The sequence below is a fragment of the Idiotropiscis lumnitzeri genome, chromosome 19 (assembly GCF_059441095.1).
Source record: "Idiotropiscis lumnitzeri isolate Australia: NSW breed Sydney's pygmy pipehorse chromosome 19, RoL_Ilum_1.0, whole genome shotgun sequence".
NCBI classification, from domain to species: Eukaryota; Metazoa; Chordata; class Actinopteri; order Syngnathiformes; family Syngnathidae; genus Idiotropiscis; species Idiotropiscis lumnitzeri.
In genome coordinates this window covers 7,751,551-7,773,402 of record NC_142409.1, presented here as the reverse complement: position 1 = coordinate 7,773,402, position 21,852 = coordinate 7,751,551, and the positions used below count along the sequence as shown (strand labels likewise).

At 38.3% G+C, this 21,852-nt stretch overlaps 1 protein-coding gene across 13 annotated transcripts in view; it reads right to left on the bottom strand.

Moving 5' to 3' along the window:
• The window catches only part of ntng1a (netrin g1a), a 129,826-nt gene that overhangs the window by 93,340 nt on the left and 14,634 nt on the right, over positions 1-21,852 (bottom strand). For 11 of the 13 annotated variants that reach the window (XM_088282984.1, XM_088282975.1, XM_088282968.1 and 8 more), the window contains exon 4: positions 7,648-7,748. The exons of the other annotated variants lie outside the window; for them this stretch is intronic. The gene's annotated coding sequence lies outside the window, so the exon portion shown is untranslated. The remainder of the gene's footprint in view (positions 1-7,647; positions 7,749-21,852) is intronic. 13 annotated transcript variants of the gene reach the window in all.

Here is a 21,852-nt window from a genome sequence, read left to right as displayed (position 1 = left end):
ACTGTTTACTCTTCTCAGCCAACCATCTGAAAGGTGAGACTTTAAACCGTAGCCTTCAAAACCAAGATGTTGCTCCCACAGAGGTACACCGGGGTCAATATGAAGAATCTCACACTTGCCGTTAAAGGCGGCGAAAGCACATGGCTCTGACATGCCAACCTTCTGGGAGGTTGAGACTGTGACAGTCTGCACCAGTTTGATCGGAAACAATTGCCCATGAAGCAACCTCGGAAACGATACTTGAAAGTTAATGCAGCATATTTATCGAGTATGAGTTACACACATAAAACTTGAACCATTGTCCAAAAAATCCTATCGACTCAAATCGATAGTATTCATCGATTGCTGTAAGCGGTAAAAACCTGAGATGAGAGCGCCAAGATCTTTTGCAGTGCTTGATTTGAGCTATTTCCTCTCTTGATGCATGACGGCAATGTGCGTGCCGTCTGTGTTTTCCATTTATCATTCTCCAGGAAATTCTCCAGATATGCCTCAGGTATATTTTTCATTCTCCAATTCATTATTTTGCTCCGATTAATATGAGCAATGCTATGAGGGCCTCTGTGGTGGGCTAAGCTGTGTCTAATAGGTTGGAGTCTAGGCAGACTCGTGCCAATTATTCATTGGGAATCAAATTCATGCTTTTTGGCTCCAGGCATTGTTTATTCAATTCTATTCGCTATATATCTGCGTGGTTATAATTAATATGGATAAGCACCTGTTTAATAGAGGAAAAATATATATATATTGTAAAAACAGAAAATTGAGTACTTTCATGTATGTTGTGAGAATATAATTATATTTATGGAAGTGTTAAACTAGAGAGGAGCTTTTCGAGGTTTAGGTCAGCACCGAAGCTACTGTACATGATAAAATGTCACAACCAGAAATCTTAATATGGACCTGACTCAATCTTTTATGAAGGCCTCATTTCTTATTCATATGAACTTGCTATACAATACACCATTTCTTCTTCTTTTTTTTTTTTTTTAGTATATCTACGACTGACAAGACAGGTAAGTGACCTTGTCGTTCAAGTTAAACTCATAACATGCAAAGCTTGCCGAAAACATTGCAAGAAATACACGCAAAACACAATTAAAATACAACATATAAATTCTAAGGTTGCCTGACTTCCCCTTTTGGGATGTGAAACGTCAAGTTTGCATACAAAGAGTTATTTTGCAAAACACAAAATTGATTAGAAAAGTCTCACCATGCCTCCACACCCAATTAAGAAAAATTAAATAAAAAAAATAAAAAAAATAGCTGCAAGGACACTGTTATAAACTACAGGACATTTTAGCCAGTGGAAGCACTGACCAATATATATATGTGACATTTTGAATTTAGAACCTCATACTTCTGCGGGAGGTACGAGCGCCAGTGTAATGTCCGGTTCTCACCGAGACTCCAACTGCACATCACTCGTGCTTGCAAACCGGGCAGTGAGCTGGCTTCCCCAACAAGGCGAATCACTCCTCAAACCAAGTTTCCCTCTCATTCGTTCGGCGAGTGTCATGATAATCTGTTTTGTATTCTGGTGAGTGAAATATGATCTATGAGCATATGCTTTTCAAATGAGTTTAAACTGGAGTCAGGGCCTGATAATCATTTCTTGTTCAGTCTTTTTAGCTGCGAGATGGCGGAAGGTGCAGCGGGGGTGGAAGAGAGCTGGATGGGTATTATGCTGACGGTTGAAAAATGCCAAGCAAACAGAACACTAACTGAGGAACTCAATCTCCTATTTATTTTTTATTTTTTATCTTTTTATATTGTATCCACAATGGCTTTCTAGCCGTGTTTATGACAAAATTCTAATAAATTTCAAAATTGCAAATTGTCAGTCCTATTTTACTGCACGTCTCCCAGCATTGACCTTCTACAAAAAAAAAAAAAAAAACGTTATTAGAATAATCATAACCAGTCAGTGCATGAGATTCTTGGGAACGAAAAAAAAATACTGGAGAAAATTAAATAAACTTCTTATTGCTTTGCATTCATTACGTTGATATCTCAAGTGTACATACCAATGAATAACAGCTAAAGATGAAAATATTACGGACATTTTATCAATGTAACTTGAAAAAAAAAAACTTACAAATTAATTAAAGTGGCACATTTCAAAGCGTTCAAAGCAAAATGGAAAATGGCTACTGCCTCGTTGCTTCACAGCAGAGATGAATCTGATTTTGTTTCTATGGCTCACTGTGTCGTTTCAAGCTAAACCGTCTTTTCGGCAATATTCAAAATGAATTCAGAAGGGACCTGGTTCCCTGCAGACATTTTGATTTGTCATAGCAGGAAAAGCACAGGCGAGACTAACAGCATTAACCTTGGCTCAGTTTGAAGGAAGCCATACTGATGAACCATTATGCACAATCGTGGCGTCAGGAATTTAAATGGCGGGAAAAAAAAAAAGGGATTTGGTCTTATGTATACATTGTTTTCCTTATTGGAGCCTATTTTATTCATGACAGTTTGGAACGCGACATTTACGATCAGCTCGTTGCAGATTCTCAAATCAGGATCAAGCGTCAAAACGTGAGCAAAGACAGCAATCACAGTTGCTGTTTTCATACGTGAAATATCCTTCAGTGATAAAATCAAAAAAGTGGTTTGACTTAGGTGAGCTATTGTTGGGAGTCTTTATGTGAGAGCGTAATCCCTTTTCATACATGGGGATGAGAGGATGGTCAGGGCAGAAACATTTTAATTTGGAAATGGTACAGGAGCAACACTGTTTTAATGTTTTGCATCCCCCCCCCACTCACCCGCACCCCCCAAGAGCATTACAAGGAAATCTTCCTCTAAGCTTCAGCCACACACACAACAAACCAGTTCTTTGATTGTGAATTAGAGTAAAAGCCTCCTTCTATTACTCCACACAGATTACCGATTACATTTGGTGAGTACGTCATCTACTGAGATTATGAAGGAACCTTATGACTATCCGACGACCGTAATTACCTTGACATAATTGTAATTTTTTTTTTTTTTTAAATGGCTATACCTTTTCAAAGGAAAATATCGTACATTGGCTCCACATACCTTTGCAATGTAATTATTTGTAAATAAAGTAGATAGCCAGCCAAGACCGTTAAAACTTGGAAGTAAAATGAGGGCATCCTCCAGAGTAGAAAAGAGCGTTAATATCTCGAACGGCATACTTTAATGAACCCAGGCGGCCAAAGTTAAATCTCATTTTGGATGAATGAGAAGAACAAAAAGTTTTGTGAGGTGAGAGACGCAGCTGGGGAGGCGGTTGAGGCTTCGGCTGCTGATTAAAGCGACTTCGCGGCATCGCATCATTCGGTGACTAGATTCTTGTTTGCTTTTTGTTTTGTTTTTTCCCCCTGCAAGTTCATATTTTGCTAAGAAGAGGCTTTTAATCGTCGCGCCATATGGTACCAGAAAGGAACATGCAAATACAAAATGTATTGTCCACCTGTAAAATAACAGATTTTTAAGAAGCGGAAGTTAATGAACAACACATTTCGTGTGTGACAAGTCATGAAAATGAACCCGTAGTTTTTGAATTTGGTTGCAACATCGACAAACGGCGACCCAGTCTAAAACAACATAAAATATGCCTTAAAAAAAAAAAAAAAAATACAAATTCATTTCGGTTTCTTTTCGTGTCGCCGAGAGGTTCGTCTTTGTCGCGGCCTTTCCGTATCTCATTTCATCAGCTGTCAAAAACCACGCTGCACCGTTTTATCATCCTCCCCTGAACCACTTTGAATTCTCATCTTGCCTCCTCTCGCAAAGCAGAAATCACAAATCACAGACAAGTGTTGGAATTATAATCCAAGGACTTTTTTTCTCTGTCTTTAATCCACATTAGCCGTACATTCAAGTGGGGAAAGAGCATCCGAAATATATAAAAATGATTACATTAATAAAAGTAGCAAAAAATTATTCCGTCTTCCTCACTTGACTAAGTGCAAGTTCCAACAATGGTTCCACTTGCGAGCAAGGTCAACTTCTTTTAGCCGGCGAGCGACACTGTGACACTCCCTTGCGTTACTAATGAGACAGGAGCGGCGAGGGGCTCCGTGTGGAGATAAACAACCTGGCAGAGTTTGCCCCCGAGGATTTCTCCCCAGGCCTTGGGTCCTTTTTTTTTTTTTTTTTTTTTGCCCATTAGAAATATCCAGTTGCCGCTTTATTGCCTAAAGCAAAAGTCTACTCGCCGCTTCCACAAGTTATCGGCGCTCAAGTGGAGAAAAACTAGAGCACTCAGAGAGCACGAACCTTTGATTAAGGTTTAAAACGGTGAAATCACGAGGACATGAACTTTTCTCTTTTTGCCTCATTTTAGCCATTTGGATTTTACAGAAGCACAAGAAATTACAACTTCCTCTGATGACATTTCCAAAGAGATATGTTTATGTCACATTACGACATACTCTGGATCACATACAAAATATATTTGGTCAAACGAAAGAGGCCAACCCTCCGTATGCAGAACATTTTGTTTAAATTGCAATGAATTCGATTTTTTATTTTTTTTTTTTCTCTTCATATTAAGCACGTCCCGTTTTTCCAAACAAGCAAAAGACATCTGAAGCGAGTGCCAAACAAGAGGACAATCGTTTCAAGTCCGCCTCCATAATTCTTGTCGTCTATGACGCACTGCCGAGATGACCCGGAAGTACATAAAAAAAAAAAAAATAAATAAAATTGCAAGGGAACGTAGCAAGTTTTTAAAAAAATTTTTTTATAAGTTCCATGTCACCTTAGGGACTCCGTGCGAAACAATATTAGAGACGGTGGCATCATTTTACGTTCTTTGATATGGACTAGTTAGGAAATATTTGCTCCGCATTTTCAGGGGCTTAAAAATATTTGTACCAAGTTACACAATCATAAGTCCAGGTCTTCTCTGTGATGTGATAGAAAGATAAAAAAAAAAAAAAAAAATCTCCATCACAACTAAATGGAAACCCTTTTGGCACAATGGAACAAAGTCACGTGGAGTTGTTCGGGTCACTTTCACTGATGTATTCTGATGGCAGCGTGTTTTAATCTACAGTGGACCAAAGACCTTTCAGAATTGTGACTCTTCTACAAATCCAGGTGAGTAGCAAGTGACCTCTACCCTGCAGTCAGACTATTCTGCTACTTCGGAGGGGGGCATGTTCATGGGATGAAAGGAGAGAGAATAGGCCATGGCACTCAAGCAGCAGGGAACTAAAGGCTTGAAGCTGTGACTATAAAGGCCACTATTGATTTCCTTCCACTGGCTGAGATTTTTTTTTTTTTTTTTAATTTCATATTAGATTGCAATTTGCATTGTACTGCATTGTTTGTGTATTTATTTAACGACCCGCTCTCTAATTTGAAGAAATATGTTGTTTGGTAGAAATTTGTCAAGAGCGTGACACATTTGTATTTCGGGGGGAAAAGGGAGTTACCCATAGCATACTAATTTTTTATTATTTTTTTTTTTATAAAAAAAAAAAAAAAAATATTCTGCCATTTCACATGGTGTATTTTTGTTTCTCAGTTTACTTCATGCCTCTATTTTTAAATGACCAGATTAATTAGTACATTAAAAATACATACATATTTATTTTATCATAAAAAAAAAAAAACAAGACCTTAAAATAACCCAAGTCCATTGCAGCATTACAGAATCAGTTCTTCCTAGTGACCTTGAGGCCAAATAATTACCCACTAGGAGTTCTGTTTTCCTTGCATAATAAATGCCCATGCAATAAATCGAGGGAAGTCTTCAACACTCTGAAAGACAATGAGAGGAGGACCTTTCCCAAGTATAAAAGCTTCAGTCAGCGGCACCATAATTGCTTTTCATACGGCAAATTTGCTTTTACTTTCCCTGTTAATGAAATTAAACCGGGACATTCTTCTCACAATCAGCAGAGCAGTAGACCTAAATGTCAGTGGCTCCTGGATTTCTTCATTCAATTTGAGCAAACACCCAGGAGAGAGAGAGAGAGGCTATATGGCATGAACTGATTGACAGAGTTCCATTACAGGGGCTTATCAGACCCCTGTCTGCAATTATCTAGGTTCAGTATGGAGGTGGGATTTGATTTTGTGCCAGGATTATAGTCGGGAGGATGTGTGCAGAAAGGGGTCCTGCTCCACGTTCTGACCCTTCTATAATTCTCATTTGCATGCTCTCTACCGCGCTAGCTTGCAGAACTCGGTGTTCTGGTTCGAGTTAGTATTTTGCTCGTTGTTTGGGAAGTTTTTTTTAAGGTGTTTGGACGACTTCTGGACTGTGACAATTGAGCATAAAAAATAAGGGGCGAGGAGCTAAAAAAAAATTCTTAGCGCACCTGAACTGACGTCTCTTTATAACCTCTTGCCGTCGGTGCATTTTTAAGCAGCACGTTCGGTGGTGGTCAGCACAATTACAAGAGGCTGAGTGCGGCGCTCGTTTGATAGGTTGCGGGGAAATACTGTAAATGCCTCAAGTCTCAGATGCGACCGGTTGTTGAAGGACAGCCCTGCTTTGCAAATCACTCGGCTGGAGCGGAAAGGGGGGCGGAGGGGAAGGCATGTTCGACCCATGTTGGGTCAGCAACACTGAGCACGAGAATAAGAAGCTCATTACGGTGCGAAAAAAAGGTCGCCGCGATCAATTACCTCTTCGTTTATGAATTTGGACATAATCCTGCATTGCCATTAATAAACAGTTAAATAAAACCCACAAGGACTATGCACTGTTTCCGCAGGCGGTCACGTAACGCCACGGGGGAAAGTATAACGCCATCAAGCTAATGTTGGCATGCACACATTACACATGTGCAGAGTTTGTCTCAAGAGGTCTCCGTTGCAGAGTATAAAATGTAAATGTTTTTGTCTCCCAATATAAATATGCATTCCAAGTGTATTTCCATAATGACTTTGGTTTGGTGTGCATATGGGGCGTTTGCGTCCCCTCAGCCGGCGCTGCATGTAAAATGAGCTGCGCTTCCTTCTGCCTCTTTCATGAACGCTCCGGGGTGGCTCTGTCTGCCAACACTAAACAAGACGGCTCCAACCCAGACAGGTGGGAGACTTCATTTAACATTCACGATGTTTGGTTATCCAAATTATAAGATGACCGAGAGAGGCAGGTGGAATCTTTCTCATGGATTGCAATGAAATCAATTTGTCTAACATGGTTGTCATGAACAACCCGACTTAAATTACATGCTTGATTGCGCTAAACTATTTCAACAAAAGGTGAACGGACAGTATTGATTTTGGGATTAGTACAGAAATTCCGCTTTTCAAATCCTGCTTTCCAGGAAAAGTCAATAGTGTTGTTTTGCTCATCAATAAAGACATTTCCAGGCCAGCGGCTTACATTACAAAAGAATGGCGGCTAATTATCCAAGGTTGAGAATATTGACAAGACAGTTGTGCTTCAGATGATGCAGACGCCAGTGCAAAGTGAAAAATATGTGTCTGAATAATAGATGAGCGCAAATCACACAATATGCTTGCAAGAATAAAAAATAAAAAAATACAGGTATCTATTCAAATTAGTTTTTTAACGCAACTCAATTCTATGCATTCATAGCCGAGCAAAAAGGGGGACAGTGGGCTGAGAAGCTTTGGGAAAGATGATGGGGAAAGAAAATGTTCTTCAAATAAAGCCTGCTAATGAGCTGGCCTGAGATTTACCTTGCTTGATGACTAGGGATTGGAGGCAATTATCTGCATGCAGCCCAAGGTTTAATCTGTGATGAGTTGAGGTCCAGTGACAATGCCGACCAAATCTGTCCCTGTCGGGAAAGGTCAACAGGAACACAAACTCTTTGAGTTTAACACAAGCTCTTAGTTGAAGTGCTGTACGGTATGAACAGCATTTAGATTCTGATATTGGTACATCCTTGATAACAACGTATAATGAAATATTTATCTTAAAATTAAAAAATTATCTTTTCTTGACCTTGTATCTCCATTGATTTGTAAAACACTTTCTATATTATAAATGCTGTGACAAAGTGTTTCAAGGACAATTTATTCCTATTATTTAACCAATAAACATTATGTGAAATGAACTGTTTCAGTGGGTGCATTTTAGGAACACAAGTTTGTCACTTTGAGTTTACCTGACTGTAATTCTCAATCTGAACACTAGGGGCACTATGTGCTGTAGGTTAACAGTCTCACTTTGTCCCCTTTTATTTATTTATTTTTTTTTTTTTTTATGGTCCATGTGAAAGCCATTTTTATGCTTTTAAAAAAAAAAAGATAAAAGAAAATTATTGACACTGTGAGAGATGTTTTAAATTAACAAATTCAGTTTTGAGGTTATAGGTTTCCTGAAAATTCATCACTCACCACATTTCAGGCAAAATCCACCACAGGTATATCGTACAACCTTTCCTAAAAGCTGGATTGCACTTCTGGCTAAACATGCAACCTCTAAAACCGTGACCCCCCCCCCCCCACCCCCGCCAATGACATTACTAAAGCCATTCAAGGACTATGCTTCATTTTGAGTGAAAGCATGTCAGATATGATTGATTTGGATAGTATAATGCTTGCCTAGAGTTCCACACAACTGTCATGGAAATAGGTTGACAGCTGGGCCAGATACTTTATCAGACTTATACAAACAGATTTATCCGTGGCGGCAAGCCTGTGATTGTATTAAAATATGTATCAAGGCTTTAAAGAAAACTGTTTGTGGACGTGGAGAAATTTGCATGGTCTCTTGTCCACAATTTTGGCAGAGATCTTTTCAACTTAGACACTTAGTTGGCAATGATTTTATGCATTTATTTTTACGAGTTCAGCTCAAGGTGATTCGTTAAAAATCCTGAGTAATTATCGTGTCATAGAAGTAGTGGGAAATTATAAATTGTCTTCAAATGAATATTAATGCCAATGTTTCCTCATTAATCGGCCCAAAATGATGAACATATATTGTTCAGAAAAATCTCTTGCAGTGAACAACGCGACTGCTCTCAAAGCACTTGCTATTATCATCTCAGATTATGTTTTGGAATCATTTTAATTTCACACGACAAATTTTTACTCTGCCACACTATTGACTGCCATCGCAATCTGATTCTGTGTCCCCAATACCTTCATGTCTTCTCGACTAGACGTGCATCTGTCTACTTAATCTCAGTGCACGAGACTGACACCAGGTGGTATAAGAAGGTCACCGGGTGAAAAAGAAAATAAACCAACCATTTTAAAGCAATCAGCGATGGAACCTTATGCTCGATTGGTGTCATTTGAACTGACCCTGACTCTGTAGCGGCACATGTCATCAATCCAATAAATGTCCATTTTGTTTTGTTATTATGAACTGATTTCCCCTCATAATGTATAGTTAGCCAGACTTAAATTGCAGTTTAAGCGAATGCTATCCAGAGATCGGCAGGGATGGCGTATGTGCCGTCTGGAGCTTTATATAGTGCATGACAGTCAAAGGCTTAAAACAGTCCATCAAATCCATCAGCCAAGGCGACGCACAGCATCTTCAAGAAATGGATGGCTGCGGCAGCCTTGGAGCCTTGTGTAAAAAAAAAAAAAAAAAAAAGAGCTGACAAACACACAATGAATCAACACAATGTTAAGCTCATGCTAGGGGAGCAGGAAACGCTCTGATTGGATCCGGGCGAGATTACTTGGTGGTCTGAAGAAACGTAAAAGCGAACTCCGAAAAATTTGAAAAGTCTGTCGTTGTTGGACGTCGTCGTTGATTTATCGATTGGTACAAACTGCCGATTGTGTCATAGATTGCTTACGAGAGGACACGGCTGCCTGAGATTTCTTCCGCACAATATGATAGTGGTACGGGAAAAGAAGGGAAAACCAAAAAATAGTATAATTATGATTTTATATTCAAAAATAATTAAATAACAGATCAATTTATTGTGAAGCTAAATAAAAAAAAAAAAAGTTTAGATTTTGATGAAACAACTGCAAAAGTGTATGGAATGTCTATAAATAGAGTCAAGACCTTTCCCCCCCCCATTCTTAGAACACTGGTGTCAAACCTAAGGCCCGAGGGACACATTTGGCCCACCACTTTATTTTATGTGGCCAAATTGCTCTCTGTTTTAAATTTTAATAGTGCAAGCATTGTTTTTATTATATATATATATATATATATATATATATATATATATATATATGTTCCTTATAAAATAATCAGAGAAATAGTTGAACTTTTTTTCTGGCTCCTGATTTCACAAGTTATCCATCAATTACATCAAATTACATATGTGGTGCACGTCACTTTGGTCTGACCAGAACATTGTCATGTTCTTGCTTTGTGTCCTTTCGCTAAAGACACAGAGAGGTCTATTTTCCCTCTGGGAACTCATCGGCTAATTCTCTGTGATATCATTTAAAATGAGGTTTGGTCCTAAAGCTTTCTGACGTGGACATGACTCCCCAAGAGTACATGTCATTTACAAGTGAAGAACTGATTTGTTTGTGTTAGCATCTGTCACAACCAATAATTGACATGAATGGATTCGTCAGGACACAAATCTAAATTTAGACTGTTTCCTCTGAAGTACAAAACAACTTTTCCAAGTGCATCATTGGATGATGATGATGCAGGTGTCATTCATCAGAACGTCAGTGAAACGTTTGATGGGGTAATTATGTAAACAATGATTGGCAGCTGAAATAGCGTTTTCCTGTCAGGAAAACCTTTCAAAAGAGTGCACATTTACATAACTATCATAGATTAATATGACAGGCGAGCAGCTGCTCTCACCAGGACACCAACATCAGAACGTTCAGTGATTTGGTGTAATCAAGTAATTTTTTTTTTTTTTGGTTGTGGGGGTGGGGGGGGGCTGTTACAGGAAAAGTAAAAGTTTTTGCAGGGTGCTTTGCAGGTATAACTACAATACATGTAAAGAAAGGAACATTGCAAAAGTATATACATTTTTTTTTTGTGATATAGATTTTGGTAAATTTTCTGTTAGGAATGGTTTTTCACCAGTGTTACATTTCACTGCTTGCTATAGAATTTATGTTACAGTATGTCGTTTATTACATTCCATATAAGGAGATTTATTTGTGTGACACCAAAATACATTTATTATGACTTTTGTGTTTTCTGCAACAGAGACAGAAAAAATATATAAATATGGGTATGGATTGAAAAGTAACTACGGATTTATCAGTCATTAAAATACTCCGGGGAAAACAATTCAACATCAAATCGCTCACAATAGTTGACAGCATTCACGAGTGACGTGCAAGATTCAGTCGAAAAAAAAAAGCGATTCAGCAAGAAAGTCAAATTTAAACAAGTAAATACGGAACGCTCTGGTGGGTAACAAAACATAACTTTTTTCGAGATTGAAACCTCTCTCCTGAGTATTAGACACGTAAACCGTGTGCCACAATTGCCATTTGACACTTTCTCCCTTTCTTTTGGCATTTCTAATTTGAACCAACGGAAGCATGTGTCACTCTCTGCCAATCCTGACTGCCCATCTGGGTTTTCATTACAGGGCCGTATTGCACGGCAGCGGGAGATAAATTGGTTATGTCTAAAGTCAAATTATATCCAAGACTTTGCAATTCAATTCACTTATCGGAAAGGGGAGGGAAATCTGTTAAAAGGCATGTTCCAATCTAGCGCCTCCAGTAAAAGATACATTTACAAAAGATGTAACCTCTTCAAATTGCTTTCTAGTCGACACATGAATGGCGGGTTTTACTGCCATTCATGTCATGTTTGATGGGAAACGGGATGTTTTCAAAATAGAACAGTCAAGTCCTTTTTAGTAATTATTTGACATCTACAAAGCTGCTATTGAATAGCCTGAAACCAATTGGGCCTCGGGATGTGACTTTGTAATTTTCTCTATGTGTCATTCAGGTGGGCAAAGTTAATTTGGGTTTTCCGTCTGAGATGTTTCTCATCTAGTGACCCACATTAGGAGCCTTGGTTCTACTTCCAGACATTACGGGTTGCCAGTCACATGATCAATTAGAATTCAATCAGCATTTCAAACAAACGGCGGTATGCTGAACTTATGCTGATTCAACACTTTCAAAATGTTTTAAGAGGAATAATCAGAGAGAGTGATTGTTGCTATCACACTGACTAAGCCAACTTTTTCCTATTTTTTTTTTTTTTTTAGGCAGACAGAAAGTGACAAAATGGCCGCCCCCTAAAATGCCCAAAAAAAACCAGGTAGATTTTGCTGTTAACTCATATTCCACAAATGTAATATTAATTAGAATGCGATGTTGAGACTCGTGAAGGCACATAGAACAAATTATTACAAATAATTATTTTGGGTTGACTTCCCCTTTAACAAGGGGATTTCACCACGGAATTGACTGCCTCTTGGACACAAGGGGAGGAAAGCCGACGTTGAAATTACTCATCAACTGTTCATGACTCCTGACCCCTTCATGCTCTCAACCTGCAATGAATTGTGGGGACGAGCAATCCCTGGCGAAGATTCCACGTTCGCATAAGACAGCACCGAGTTAAAATGGCGCCACGTGTCTGTTGGCTCCAAGTTAAGCTCCACCTACAAACGCATCATCCATTGTCAAATCCACGGCCGCCTATTGAAAGGATGAATTGATTTCCTGATGAATGGACCGCTACGCCATTGGCGTTCACCGCCGCCGACATCATTTTAATGTGTGCATGATCGATAGCGCCATCAACACTCCGAATATCCCGCCGTGGAGCTACAGGGGATTTGCCTAGCTATGTGTTCCTGTCACAATGAGCATGTTCAGATCCAAAAGGGCATACGGTATTTGAGTATTTTAATTTATGCAAAGGAAAATATAAATGCTATAATTTTCACAATGACTCTTGAGAGGGGGGTGGGGGAAGCAAAGATGCGGTTAACGGGGAGGCCGTGTTAAAAAAGAAAGTAGTAGTTGTATGTAACCGTTCACTGTAAGAACCTTGCTATTAGCATCCGTTGGCTAAGTACGTATAAGAGAATAGCACGGATCAGTTGAACCTCGCATTAAGAGCACCCACAATAATAGTGATCCTCACACCACAGCATGCAATGCAGCGAGAACTAGGAGACAGTAATTGGAAGTGCTGCTGGGGGGTGTAGTGTTTCTTAAGAAATGGGATTGTTAAGAGAAGAAAAAAAATCCTTTACATCTCCTACACATCTTATAAACATCTGGGTGTACTGTGTATTTATTTACCCATGACAGTTTCTTTTCAAGATTAGCTCGTGCCGCTAATTATATTTCCTGTAAACGGCTGCTTGACTATTTTCTGAGACAGTGGTGTGCTAACAAATTAGTGAGGAAATACATCACGATTGTTTAAATGAATGATCCGGATGATTGCTCTTTATTGTCGTAAATTATTGTCATGGGCAATGCTGACACATTTCGGAAGTGTTGCCAAGCCACCCCTGAAGGATTTAAGACCTTGTGTGGAGTCATTTCAAGAAATGACAAATGAAATCAAAGTAATTACCGTATTTTATGACCTATAAGGCACACTAAGGGGAAAAAAATCAACAGCACAACAAATGAGTCAAACGTTATTCAACTGCAATTGGACATGCACGCATAAGACACACCCGATTATAAGGCGTAATTTTACATTTTGAGAAAATGAAAAGATTTTATGTCTGCCTTATAGTCCCAAAAATACGGTAAAAGAATACAACAAATAAAGCATGAAAAAAATTCTATTTTATATATTTGACAAAGTATTTGTTTCTTTGTAGTGAGATCCTGGTAGGCGACAAATTCGGGAATTGTGAAGATATCCGTATGATATTCCTCTCCGGCATGACATTCATTCGCTATTCTTATCTTTTGACCACTCAAACACTTGCTGGCCTGAATGTAAACAACGCAACGTCACATAGCGCTGAGGCATTTCGCAGATAAACACAATCATGACGGCAATGAGCAGTAAAGCGGACAATCAACAATGCAGTAGAACGGCTTACTGGCGACTCGGCCTTCTTAAAATGACGTCACTCCCAAAGAATATCGGAAATTACCGAAAATTAAGCATTTTTAATTTCAAGCGTGTTGTTCTAAGTTGAATTATGAATCCCACAGTTTTTTTTCCATTAGGAAGTTTGGATTTGGATGCTTGCTGAGGTTTTACCACAATTTATAGACTGCCTTAAAACCAGTTTGTTCAAATTAAATTCCCGGGGACACAAAATTCCAAACAAAAGGCATCCCATCCGACACAATCTTATGTTATGCCACATTTCCCATCCGAAGAACAGCTAAGATTTAACAGTGACTCTTTTTTTTCCCCCCAACCTTAAACCCAGAGGCATTTGTGGTCCGACCCTTTCATATTGGGTTTAAAGAGTCTTTATGCTTGGAGCCTATAGAGGGACATCAAGTTGGTCGAGAGATTTTCAAGCTCCCTTGAAGCAACCCGAGTTGTTGCGTTGACTATTCATGGAGGCCTGCGCCTGAGGCCATTTCGTCTGAACAGCTCTCATCTCTGGCTTCCGGACTGGTGGACTGCTGACTGACAGAAAGCTTCCCGGTGACACCATTTGGAAAGCTAAGAGACAATATGACTTCCCTCATGGCAATGTCTTTTTCCATTCTCAAAATTCAGGACTAAATTCCATGTTTAGTTTAAAACCGGACTATCTGGAAAAAATTAAAGTCAGCTTCTTCCAACCACACAGCTGGCGTACGTACTAAGTCGCTACTGCAAGCTTGGTACGTCTTGGCGGCGACCTGCCGGATCTCTCTCGACACACGGACATGTAATTCTAGTTATGAAAGGGTCATGTGATCCAACTGGCATGTTTCAAATTTCCAATTGTAGCTAAACTAATTGCCGATGGTCAGCCACTCATTAAAAATAGATACAGAAGCCAGAGCCACAGCCCGACAGTTAAATTGTCACGTCGCTCAGTGTGCGACAAGCCTGAAGAAAAGCAACACTAAAATTGCAGTACTATTGCATTATTCAACATTTCACTGAATGGAAAGTGACATCTAAGGAGACCATTCTAGAAGCATACTGTGCATTTTGATCTCAACTGCTTCTAAAAAAAATAGTCATAATAATCCAAGCCTTTTTGTAATAGAGTATCACTATCAAGTCTTTAACAACAAAAACATCAACAAGAATTTAAGATTTCTTTACTTACGCTGCCTATTGCAATTATTTCCAAATAAAAAGTGCATTTTAGTTAAATTGTACTACTGCTATTATTATTATTTCTATAATTATTATAATAATTATTATTATTATTTCTATTATTATTATTACTTATTATTATTATTATTATTATTATTATTATTATCATTGTACATGAGAATTAGAATAGAAAATGTATAGATATTTTCCACATTTGTTTATGTCAGGTGGTTAGAAAATACACTGTGAAGGCTTTTTGCTTTCTCAGTAAAATTCTCCAGAAAAATAAATCAAAAGCGGAATGTGGAATGAAGTCCTTGGTATTTATTTATTATATTCTATGACTATGTGAAAGTGCTCACATTTCTTCTCAGCGTGTGCTTCATCATGCTGTGTATAATTGCATATATTTTAATGAAGCAGCATTGAGTACATCCCTTACATTTACTTTTTTTTTTTTTATTATTATTATTTTTTTAATTAAATATTTTTTTATTATTACTTCAAGTTGGTGACAAATAATAATAATAATAAATATATAATAATAATAATAATATAATCAACAACAGCTGATTTTTAATCCAGTCATTGTGACTAACATCAACAGCGCATTTTTCAATTTTTGCTTTGGTTATATTCCAAAGTACGGTAAATTGTGCTGAAGTCGTTGACTGTTCATGTCGAGTGAGAAAGGTTGGAAAAGCTCTATATTCTCCATTAACGGAAGTTTCTGGTCAGATCATTTGCTGCGTAAACAAGCCGGCTTTCCAAGGAGCCCATTATAAATAATGGGGATCACAAAATATATTTATCAAAAGCTGACCAAAAATCTGTTTGGGTTTTTTTTTAACGGTAAAGACAATTAGTGTTATACTGAATCTTTATCTAAGAAGCACTGAAAGAAAAACACATGATGAAAGTCATGAGTATATTGTATCTATTGTTATTGTCATAATTGATTGAATTTGAATATTTTTGATCTAACCGTTACATGACATGCTTTACAGGCAATAATTATCGCTCGATTATTGCGTGCCTCGGCTGTTCTGAGAAAATGTGTGGGCGTGGGTTGCGGACGAGCACCGTCAGCTCTTTTCACTCCAGATCTCTGAATCACAACTTCATTGGTTGTTAAGTGTAGCATATGGATCGCCGCTCGCCATTCAAGCTCTCCTCCCTGCGCAATGATCAAGCTATTTTCAGAAAATCAAGACTGGGGCTGCCTACCACAATGAAATGTGGAGCCAGCTCATTTCCAATGGTGAAAACATTTGCAGTGCGCCAATACGAAATGCACAGTTTAATGGACAGAGGTCTTGCGGTGGAAAAATACATTAAATAAAAACGTGTGCATGGACGTCCATGGCCACAATTTATCCAAATGTGAACCAAACATTAAATGTGTTATATTAATTATAGCATTAATTCATACAGCTAACCATTTTTTTTTTATTTTTTTTTTTAAATACAGTGTAGTGCTCCCTGTTAGAGTTGCGGGTTAGCTCCAGCTGATTCCAACTGATGTGGGGCGAGAGGCCTGAATAGACTGTCTGGCTGATTATGAAAAAATAAATAAATAAATAAATAAATAATTCTCTGCTTAAGAAACATTCTTTTTGCCACGACAAAAATTTGAGTCCAGCTCTAATAATAGCTGTATGGAGTATATGGTTTCATTTCTTTCATTAAATACATTTCTAACAACAAGTGTTGGAGATTTTCACTTTGATTCCATATGTACAGTACATTATGAAAAAACATGTTTATGTGATCAGATTATTCTCAAACTAGGTCTTGGGTGTACGGAGCCCCTTAGGGGACATGGAAGAAAAAGATTGCAAGGGAATGCAAAGTTTTTTTTTTTCTTCGATATCCCCTAAGGGGCTCCGTAGAAGATGACCCGGAAGTACATAAATGCGCATTCTTTTTTTTTTTTTTTTTAATTAACCAATTCTAATTTACCCAGGGAATGTTTGGTGCCATTTATGAATCAAAAACCTGTTGTTAATTTTGCCATTCAGCACCTTGTTCGAGAACAGTTGTATCAAAATAATGACGCTAGTTTTTTTATACGTGAACAATACAACCCACTGCACAGTTTTTAGTGGAGCGCTCGTGATAACCGAGGCGACAAATTCTTCGCGAGTGAAAATGACGCCTCCCACACTCTTTGAGCGCTGCTTAACAGAGAAAGTGAGGCAGCTGACAGCCCCAGAATTAATTGACATGCCTCCAACAGGTTGTTCTCTAATAACATATTGATCCGCCAGGCCTGATATGCAAAGCAGCTGCCAGCATGTGTTCCTGGCGAGGTGAGACGAACGCCCTCACAATACCTTGGGCCAAGCTGTGTTGATTAAAGGAGGTATTAGCGCCTGTGATCACATAGAATGACTGTCAGGCCTTGCACACTGAACCATGCTAGAGCATGTCTTCATTAACTGATAACATATTCTGTAGGCACCAAGAGCGGTGACATTTGCAGATAAGACGCCCATAAATTACAAGACAATCGATAGCACCGCACTTCGTTTTCTGTTTTGTCACTGAATTAGATGAGGGTTGGAAAAAAAGCTAAATGTTAGCTTTTCTGCATGAAGTGTTTTGCGTATATATCGAAAGCGTTTCGATTTAATTAGGAGTTGTAAAAATGGTATTTTGTCTTTAAATGTTGGCTTGTGTTCAAACAGTTCATTTGTACTTTATTTGTTGTGAAGGATTCGATTTTAAAAGCACACAAGGTCCGCTTTTCCTCTTTGTGTTGTTTGTCAATAATCTTAAGAATAGACTTTTCTCCTTGTGCAAAAGCTCAACTAAGCCAAGTGGTCCATGAAATCTTGTTGTGACAAGGACATTCCTTCCTCGAATAGGTCAGACAAGACATTCTACTTAAAAGAAACCCAAAGTTGAGGTGGCTGTTTTGAGGCAAGAGTTTTTTTTGGTTTTTTTGTAGTCTTGACTGACATTGTGTCATTTTGCAAACACTGGCAAAGGTGAACGTTTTTGCAACACATAAAATGAATGATGTAATAATTTGAGACAAATTGTGCTGGCTGATTTGGAAGGAAATATTGGAGTCCGTCACAAGAAGGAGTCATGCCGTATCATATTGCTGAACAACTTGTCTGGGTTAGGGACAAAATTAGTTGCATAATCAAATCTTGTACACTATAATATTACTATTAATTCATACATTATCTAAAAATAATGATGAGCGGGTTTTAAAAATACATGCTTTGCGTTTCCCTGTTTAGTTTGTAGTCGAGGAAGAAACAAGAAAGTAGGAAAATAAAAATATTTGTGCAAAACCTACTTTTAATTTTTTTAACTGGAATGTTCAACAATAATGTCTTGTAATTTGACATTTTTTTTTATATTGTATATATGGTATTTTCTCATTTTAATAAATGGACCGTCACCGTCCAAACTGGTTGAAAGCAATTTGCCAATTAAGCCCCGTTAACAACAATCAATTCCATATTATTCACAAGCTATGTCTGCAGTTCTCTATTTTCCATGACTTTGAAGACCCCAAAAGAGCAAGTAGATAATCTGCTCTTCCTGGCTGGTCTACAAAGCTACTAATTAAAAGTCAGCCCTGTGTGTAGTTTTGCAAACAACTCTTATTCAAGAAGAGAACTCGGAGACCCTCTGTTTTACATTTTGATGTCGTCGTCATTGTAATTGCCAGTTGAATCCACCTTGAATTATTGATGAGGCAATACGGCGAAAAGCAACAAAACAATATGCATGCTAATCAAATGCCTTTTAGTGTGTTAGTTCTTTCTTCGCCTGTGGTCACTTCATTGTTTAGAAGCCATGCATTTAGACAATGCATCGCCTAATCGTGTGTATCCTCTCCCATTTTTGTCATTACCCGATTGCTCAATTTGCAAAACTGTACACATTTAAACACAAGTGAATGTTGTTAATATCGACTTTCAAGTCACCAAAGTTTAATGATGGCTACAAGACATCGACAAAGTTAAACTTGTTACTTCGGCATGTTGACACTTGGACGTTCGATGTTACAGCAAATTTATGACCCGCCTGTGAGAAACTCCGTGCATCATGATTGGCTAGTTTGAACCTCACTCACTGAAAATAGCAGAGCATGCGCTGCAAGCTGCTTGCGTAATCTCCTGTGAGGAATACTGGGTTAAAGCTGATTGATAATTGTTTATGCCCTTGGCGATGATGAATGTGTATTTTAGGAAAATTCACCAAAGCCAGAGCTACAAAGAGAAATCCGAGTGTTAACCAGCGTGCAGAGGTGGGTGGGAATAGCGGGCTGTTTGGAAAAACACACTCTGCTACCTCCTCCTTCCCTTTGCTCCGCAGGGAGCCCAGTACGGGTTGAAGTGTGATGCTATTGGCAGAGAAATGTCAGAATTACTGCAGAAATACAAAGCTGGATTTTAGGTTAGCGGAGGGCTTATGAATTGCAAACAGTGTCACAAATTTGGAGAAAGAAATGGAATCAAAATTAAAATACTCCCCATATGGCTAGAACAGCAAAATTACCTTTACATACAGTATCTGTGTCTTCAGTCTACGGCTGCTTGATTATGAAATTCTTCATCACGATTATTAAAATAATAATTAAACTCACGATTATTCAAACGCTAATTTTTTGGGGGGTACAAAACAATAACATTTCTAAATGGAAACAATATTCAAACAAATCTAATTTATTTGATCATGAAATATTATGTATACATTTGAGTATGATTTATGATTATATATATATATATTTATTTAAAAAAATATTTTTTTACGATTATGCCCATTTTGTTATCATTGAGTCGTAGAATAATCGTAATCATAAATAAATTTCAATTAATTGCCCAGCCCTACTTCAGTCCAGTCAAATCTCAACTTGCAGGTAGAAATTTGACCAGGTATGAATACCACCTGTTCAATGCCAACCCCCACAAAAAAGCAGCGAAAGTGTTCCATGGCATGGTACCTCTCTGTACCGACAAAATGTGCTCAGACGCAACAATTATTGAAAAATGACAACTTCCAGTTTGTTACTGACTGTTTCCGCGCTTTTATCAATAACATGGTCTTCGACCAACCTCAGCGGTCACGAGTTTACTCCAAACATTTTGGCCCCGGTAGACCTTAGTCATAGCGTTGGACAGCCTCCATGAAACTGGACACCAAGCAATGATCAATGCCTTACCAGAGTGTCACCACCCAGAGAAGGGAAAAAAAACAAAAAAAAAAACATATGCGGGCGTCCTGCTGGCGGCCCCCAATCCATAACGCTCTCATTCTGTATTTACAGCAAATGAAACATTCTGTGGGAAAGACAGCTGACATCGATTGGCTTGTGGGTACACTACTTTGAATGGCATTTTATAAACGGACCTGCTCTGACAAGCAGTCATGAGTCAATGCAATTAGCATTTAACTTGAATATAACGTGATGGGTTAGATATTTTAAAATTCGAAATATCGATAAAGGTATTGATCATAATCATCTGCAGTCATGCAATTTCTTTCACTGTAAAATGTTGACTAAGAAAGCACAGACAAAGCACATATTTAGTATTCAAGGTCTGCATCCAGAGAAAGATTGCAGCTCTTCACGCTGTTCAGAAATTTCAGTGGCACTCGGATGACCAACGCCTATAGCCGAGTATTTCCTTGAGCTATAGAATAGGTTGACTGGAGAAAATTTGATTAGTCACCGCTGACAAGGCAGAGACAAGGAAATTACTTTCTAGCGCATATCATTAAAGAAAAATCGATATGATGAATGTGGTCGGAGGCCTGGCTATTTATTGTGGCTGAACTACGGGCAAAGCACATTGTGCTCGTGCTGGCATCCTGTTATCGTATCGCAGTTGTTGCTTGATCTCACACTTGTCTTGTCGATGTTCTCATTATTACGGGATTCAAACTAAAACGGCGCACATACAGCTTCTTGATGTAGAAGGCTAAGATGGCACGATTCAATCCATAAGACATACATATACATTTTCAAAAATGTAGTCCCTGCCTCCCAAAGACGTATTTATACGTCTTAGCCTTTTTTTTTTTTTTTTTGCGCCCAAGCTCCGTGTTTTTATAGCGTTAGAACATATTATTCTGTTGGCCTCGCAAAATCAGTCAAAATCCAGAAAAACGCTGGAATTGTGAAAATTTATGGGATTGAATGAGTTATGAGGGAAAATCAGTTCATAATAACAAAACAAAATGGACATTTATTGGATTGATGACATGTGCCGCTACAGAGTCAGGGTCAGTTCAAATGACACCAATCGAGCATAAGGTTCCATCGCTGATTGCTGTAAAATAATAAAATAAGAATATCTCGCCTTGTAATTAAGGAGATTGAGTTAAGCACTGGCTAATTTGCAAAACCTCAAAATGCCATTGGCTGCTAAGTAGCCTCGTCGACATCGTTTTTGCTCTCATACCACTACATTATGAAATATCAGACGCCTGATGATTACATATCCGTTCATAATCGTGCCGACGTCAGCGCTTGTCCAGTATTTCTCTGCGCAACCTAAAACCGTCAACAAAATAAAAGGGAAAGAGTTCACCCTAAAGATTAATTGGTTGGCGAGAATAGAACCATGTTTCTGATTTCCATGTATGACATTTGAAAGCCAACAAAAGGAGTGAACTTCATGAAACGGATTTCATGAAAATGTCTCAGGTAGTCTATTCTGTCTTATGAACTTCATATTACAAAGCAAAATTGAATTAAGTGCTGCCTTATTCTCTATAATTATAGACGCCATTTTAGCTCT